A 7,223-nucleotide genomic window follows, 5' to 3' on the forward strand; every position below is an offset into this window, starting at 1 on the left:
GAAAATAAGACCTACTTACAGGTTTTTTTCTGAGTGAAATATAAGGCATCCCCCAAAAATAAGGCCCCCCTAGGCTAAACATGAGAGATTTGGGCCACTGATTCTGAAAGAAATGGAGTCACAAGAAATTCACCAGGAAATTCAGGAATTGGACTGTTATGATGATGTTCTAGAAGATGATGACATGATTGTCATTGAATAAATGAGTAAATTCTTGATACTATAGGATTCACAGTTTGTCTGGTTTGTGTTGACAACTACCGTACTAGCGTACCATATACAGGTAATAAATTTCCTTTATTTTCATTTAACAATAAATGTGTACCGTATTCTTCTTCATGGAAAAATAAGACATCCCCTAAAAATAAGACCCAGTGCATCTTTGGAAGTAAAAATTAATATAAGACACTTTTATTTTTGGGGAAACAGGGTAGTTGCTTAGTACTTTCTAAGGCTAATGTGCTAAAAGCATTAAGAGCATAATACAACAACCTTGCAAATTAAATGGAATTATTTTCTTAATTTTGCAATGAAGGAATGATGTTTAGGGCATTTTCAACAAAGTCTTCAAGGTTATGGGGCCAAGAAGTGTCAAAAATTAGTTTCAAAATGGAGTCAACTGACCCCCAAGCTCCTATTCTGCGATCCCGCATTATAATCTCTCTGCTAAAGGGGTGCCATGGGAAGTCCTGAGTAAGACAGGAGGGCTCCATCTTACCTAGTGTTATTTAGCAACAAAAGTGTGAAAAATGGAAGTGATTTTGGAGGGCCAATTAAGGCACTCTGCAGGGAGAGGAAGTCCTGCCAATATATTCTAGTTCTCATGGTCCCTTTGGTTTAAGGCTATTTCTACAGTGGAGCTGGATTTATCAGTCTTTCTTAGCCTCACAACAGTAAACATTTTAATTATGCAAATCATCTTGTCTTCTGAATTCTTGGTTAGCAATCAGCTTTCTGATTATAATTTGACTTTCCAAAAAGAGCTCCTTAGAATTTGGAGTCTGTGCCAATTTGAGTATTCTGGTGTGTGGGATAGCCTGTATTTCTCATTGTCTACCAACTTTTTTACTTACCTTCTATGAGTATATCAGTTTATTTTATTTGTTATGTAATTGTCACACTACAAGGCAGAATAAGTCATAAAGCCACTAAATTTCAGTGAAGTGATATGGTAAAAAGGATTGCTGAAAACTTTTGCAGCAATGATTCAGAATCTGGAGAAGGGGCTATATGCAAATGGATATACTAGACAAGAAATATAAATTTAGAAGGTGTGGGGGAAATCCAGGTGGAGGCCCTTCTCTAGTGGAATGGCATCCTGAATCTCCAGACCCACTGCTTTTTATTTGCTAGAATACACATTTTCCCTTTAGCAAACCAAATGGATGTATCAAAGGTAAGGTTTGGTAAACAGTAAAAAATTATCAGGTTAGGAGATTGCCTTCAGCCACCATTGTATGGACAGAACAACCAGTGCATAGCTTTTAGCCCTTGCTAAAGCCCCACTGTCCATCAGCCTTCTGATGGACCTTTCACATTTATTATGTTAATTACTTGTTGGTCTTTGCCTCCAGTAGAAGATTATAGGGGTGTGATGGAATGAAAAGTGTGCCTCCCACCCTCAATTCATATGTGAGGCCTTAACCTCCAATGTGATGTTATTTAGAGATGGAATCTTTGGAAAGTGAATAGGCTTAGATGAGGTCATGAAGGTGAAGGTCTCATGGTGGCATTAAAATCCTTATAAGAAGAGAGACCAGAGAGCTACTTCACTATCTCTCTCTCTTTTCCATTTATTCTATACCTTATACAAAAGGGTCATGGAACCCAGAGCAAGATGACAGTCACCTAGAGGCCAGAAAGAGTTCTCACCAGAACCAGACATGCTGGCACCCTGACCATAGACTTCTAGACTCTGGACTGTAAGAAAAGAAAAATTTGTTTTTTAAACCACATAGTTGATGAGATTTGGTTATGGCAACCTGAGAAGATTAATACAAGGGTTGAATGAAAAATAGGGCACAACCTTTCTTTGAGTGACTTAAAAAGGGCATGGTGAGGTAACACAGGCTTAGGAATCCTGAAAGAAAACGAACAACCCAGAAAGCATCATCTTAAAAAGAAGAAATCTGAAGAACTACCTTTGCTTTCTTTAAGACTGTGTTATACCTGGTATTCTGTACCAGGTCTTTTGTCTTAGATTGTTCTTTTTCTGCATCTGTTTTATTCAGTAAAAGAGCTGCAGTCATGTGATCAACATTTAGAACACTTTTAGAAAGTAAAAAAGTTTAACTCACTAAAAATATTTCATTACAGAGTATTACTTTTGCAGATCATTATTTCCTTTCTGGAAAAGAATCAGGTTATAAAACCTGGGACATCGAGTTAGCAGGACTTTTAAATGGTGTTTGATTTTTTAAAAAGCTTAAGCATCTGACCATGACTTTTCCAAGTCAAACAGCACTTTAAAAACTAAGACTCTTTGAAGTCAGAGGCTTGTAATGCTGTGGGCTTCTTTCTCTCTCTCCCGAAATAGCAGGTGAGGTCAGATGAGAAAATTTGTACAGATACTGTTTGTTTTCTCTACAGAGAAGACCATTTCTTAAGAGTCTGCCCTATAAACCTTAGTTAGGTTCTATAATACACTGAGCCACTTTTTTGAAATGTATAAAAAAAAATTCAGTGTGCTGAGGAAGAGTTATTTAACCACACTGTTATTACTTTTAAACATGAAAGTATCACTTTCTCTTTACTTTTCAAATAAGGAACAGGAAGGCCCATAGCTTTGGAAGCCCATGTAATACCCATGACCAATCCTGCTTTTAAACTCACAGTGATAGAAGCCTCTTTAAGGAAGGCAAGGGTCTCAAAAATAAGAGTTTGCCTTTACATTGTACCTACAACATGCCAGGTACAATCCTAGTTATCCTGCATTATTTTTCACTATTGCAGGACGCCAGCAATGGAAATAAGTAATGGAGAAATAAAGAGAGGTACAGAGTAGTTAAGTACCTGGACAAAGGCACATTGAGAGGCTGGGTCAGAACTCTCCAATTCTCTGACTCTGAAATTCCCTTTCTTCCCATTTTCATCTTTTGTGACATCCACAATGATACCCACATTTCTGGAAAGACCAGCTAAATCCATTCATAATTAATTTTCCATTCTAGAATGATAAAAAAAATTTCAATAATAATAAAAATGAATGGACATCAATGGTCCAGTAACTTGAACATCATTTCATTTCTCTATTTTTGAAATTCTTTCAAAGTGAAGTTGATTTTAAAAAATACAAGTGGTAGGCTCTCAGGGCTGGTCCCATCGACATGGTCTTGAACTGCCCTTTGGGAGCGACAGCAATGGGACTGGATTGGGGGCTCCTGTCCGAGTGGACACAGGAGACTACGGTTGCCAGTGCAACACCAGAAAAAAAATAATACAAGTGGTGGTGAGTGGGTCCTGGGAGAGAAGGAAGGCCAGTGGGGGCTGAGGACGTGCTTTACCAGCAGGTTCTAATCACCACATGATGGCTGACCATCAAGGTATTGATCTGCAGAGCTCACAGTCATCATAATAATTCACATTTATAGAGAATTGGACTTTTTTAGGTCAGAGAAAAATTGTCTGGAAGAAAACAAGGCAACTAACTGGATCAGAAAAGAAGCCATACCACATAGATTAGATTAGCAGTCTCTGAGAGACCTTGATTGGATCAATGTTTCTATGGGGAGAATGGAGGATTGTAGGTCACAAATAGTCATCAGGGAAGCAGTCTACCTGCAAAATACCATAAATACAAAAGAAGTTTGAAATTTGAGAATTGGTTTGTTATAACAATGCATGAAATGAAGAATGATGAAATTGAGGTATTCACAAATACCCTGAGTAGGAGGAGGATACCCGAAGAATGGGTATTTATGTGAGCTGTTTCCTGCACTAAGGAAGGAAGGGTATTCAGTCTGCTTGGCAGATCTGTTTCTGTAGAAAAGGGAGGGAGTTCATTAGTTTGCTGTGTCTTCATGGTAATGTTCCCAGGATAATCCAACTCCCCCAGCCATGACTCTGCATTCTCCAAGCAATCTTCTAATGGTAATTGAATTTTCCAATTAGATTTCTCTCCTGGGAAAGAAATGCGTGGACAGATTGACACGACTGTCCAATTTGCCTGGTAGGGTGATATCTCACTGTAAATTAAGACTCTGGCTCCTGTGTAAGATGTGTTGGATGATGTGAGTCAGACCTCTTTGGGCCTGACTTCTTGTGAACTAAAAATCAAGGCCCCTCGTCTGCAGAACTGATAATAGCAACCTCTCCCATTTGTATAGGGATTTACAGTTTGACTTATGATGTCTCATTCAGCGCTTGCAATGAGCCTGAAGGGTGATTATGATGATCTCTATGTTAGGAAGATTTGGAAAGGTTAAGTAAATTTCTCATGGTCATACAGCTTGAGGAAGATAGGACACAAAATTCAGGGCTTTTGACGATAAATCCAGAACATGTAGACTCATGAGAAGGTTTCCAAAAGCTTGAAGCCTTACTGACATTTTGCTATATCAGGGCTTGATGGACAGAAGATGGACTGTTTTTTTTTTTTTCTTTTTCTAAGAATCATCACTCTCAATTTCCCCATCACCTCCAGCCCCAGGAAAGCACCAATCTACTTTCTGTCTCTAGAGATTGTCCTATTCTTGGCATTTCACATAAATAGAGCCATAAGTATAATACACAGTCCTTTGTGATCAGCTTCTTTCTCTTAGCATAATGTTTTCAAGGTTTATCCATGTGGTAGAACATGTCAGTACTACATTCCTTTTTGTTGACAAGTAATATTCCATTATATGAATTTCACATTTTGCATCAGTTGATGAACATTGAAAGTTGTTTTTACTTCTTGACTATTGTGAAGAGTGCTGCTATGAACGGTTGTGTGAACATAGGTTTCCATTTCACTTGGGTCTGTAGGTAGGAGTGGAATTGCTGGATTATATGCTAACTGTATGCCTAACCACTTGGAAAATGAGCAGGCTGTTTTTCAAAGCAGCTGTACCAGTTTGTATTCTTACTAGCAGTGAATGAAGGTCCCAATTCCTCCCCATCCTCTGACACTTGTTATTATCTGACTTTTTGATCATAGCCATCTTAGGGAGTGTGAGCAGTGGATCACTGCGATTTGGGGATTTTGGTTAACAGTTCTCTGATGACTATTGATGTTGAAACCCGATCTTTTTATATGCTATTGGTGACTTGTACATCTTCTTTGGAGAAATGTCTATTCAAATCTTTTGTCCATTTTTTAAGTTGGGCTACTTGTCTTTTTATCATTGAGTTATAATAATTCTTTATGTAGATACAAGTCCCATATCAGATAATTTGAAAAAAATGTTCTCTTATTTTATTATCTTTTCTGTCTCTTGGTGGTGTCCTTTGCTGCAAGAAGGTTTTTAACTTGGTGATGTCCATTTTATCTATTTTTTCTTTTGTTGCGTGTGCTTTGATGTACAAATGAATCTTTTTGAATAATGGGAGAGACTGTCCTGTGAGATCAAGTACAAAAGAAAGGATAGTTCAGAGGAAGTATTTGTTTTCATACAATTTCCATGGTGATAAAAAGAGAACCTAAATAAAGAGGAAGGTGGAAAATAATAAAGGTAGAACAGATTAAGTTTTGGTAAGGAGTAAATATTGATACTAAGATTTTAGCAATAGCTTGTTACTATCAATGTTTATTGCTTTGTGTCTTTGTAGTACAAACGTATATCAGCAAAGTATATCCATTGAGTAATGTATTTTATGTTTTTCTAGAGATGGGAATAACCATAATTGTATTGCACATTTGCTTTCAAAGCTGGTGAAGGCCAAAGGAGTTGTCCATATATATTTGTATAATATTTAACTATTTATCTTAAAGTAGTTTACTTTGGTGTATATATCATTACTAAAACAACATCTTGGTTTACACAAAACTCTTAAACTTCCTCTGAAACACTCGTTTAACATAAGATAGTCTTTTTGTACAAATCAAGATACATGCAGCTCTGACCTATTACACAATTGTGTTTCCTTCCTGGTCTGTTGGTAGGTATTTTATGAGTAACATCAGCAATATCTAGTAATCTGCTGCAAGAAATAGTACTGATTTAATTAGAAAGTAATTTGCCACTCAAAACACTTTTTCATATACTCTAAATACTCTCTAATAATATAACTTAATAATAGGTCATTAAGAAAATTATATATTAAAAAAACAAATATATTTAGTTCAATGTTGAAAGGAAAGTGAAAAGCAAAACTTTATATACTTACACACACACTATTATGATTTCTGTGGTTGCTCTGTACCAAGGTTTAGGTTTATTTACTCACTGAAATTAAATTTTGAATTGTGGATGAGCTGCAAGTTCCAAGAATATACTACAATGGTCATATAATTCAAACAATAGGCTTAAGAGTTTAAATAAAGGTGTAACTAAACTGCTATTTTGAAAAATATCATTATTAAATCTTTTAAGCTTAAGTAATATTAAGCAAACAGTATATTTAAAAATTAAGTTCAAGGGTAACTTTGAAATAAACCAAGTGCAAGTTATGACATTACTTTCCCAATATATTTTTAATTTTTTTCTTTCATCTAATCCCAATCATGTTTCTATGCTCACATTTTTACTAGAAAGTTCTTAAATGGTTGATTCTGCTGGTCTGATATGAAATCTAAATCTTTCTAGGATTTGGGCTAATTTCCCAGATTTTAGGATATTTTTGTAACAAAGCAACTATGGACTTTTTTTCCTCACATCTGATTTTCTTTTAAAATTTAACTTTACACACACACACACACACACACACACACGCACTGCAAAGAAATATTCAGGTTCTTTTAGAAAAGCTTATGATGGAGAACAGGGTGATCAATCTTCTAAAAGCATGGCACCTGGTCTGTGTGGCTCAGTTGTTGAGCATCGACCTGTAAATCAGTAGGTCACAGTTTGATTTCCGGTCAGGGCACAGGCTGGATCCTCAGTGCGGGACATGCAGGAGGCAGCCTATTAATGATTCTCTCTCATCATTGATGTTACTATCTCTCTCTCCCTCTTCATTCCTCCCTGAAATCAACAAAAATATATTTTAAAAAATAAATAAAAGGATCCTGTTGGCAAACTGAGGTGGCCAGATGCAAGTGAGTCAGCTTTCTCTTACTTGACTTCCACATGGGCTCACTTGTT

The 7,223-nt window shown here is 36.5% G+C and overlaps 1 non-coding gene across 1 annotated transcript; it reads left to right on the forward strand.

Moving 5' to 3' along the window:
* Positions 1 to 3,300: 3,300 nt before the first annotated feature.
* On the forward strand, positions 3,301 to 3,422 carry LOC118710560. The gene has a single exon (XR_004985443.1). It is a non-coding gene; the product is annotated as a small Cajal body-specific RNA 23 (non-coding RNA).
* Positions 3,423 to 7,223: the final 3,801 nt, after the last annotated feature.

This window comes from Pipistrellus kuhlii, unplaced genomic scaffold, assembly GCF_014108245.1.
Source record: "Pipistrellus kuhlii isolate mPipKuh1 unplaced genomic scaffold, mPipKuh1.p scaffold_m20_p_1, whole genome shotgun sequence".
Taxonomy (NCBI): Eukaryota; Metazoa; Chordata; class Mammalia; order Chiroptera; family Vespertilionidae; genus Pipistrellus; species Pipistrellus kuhlii.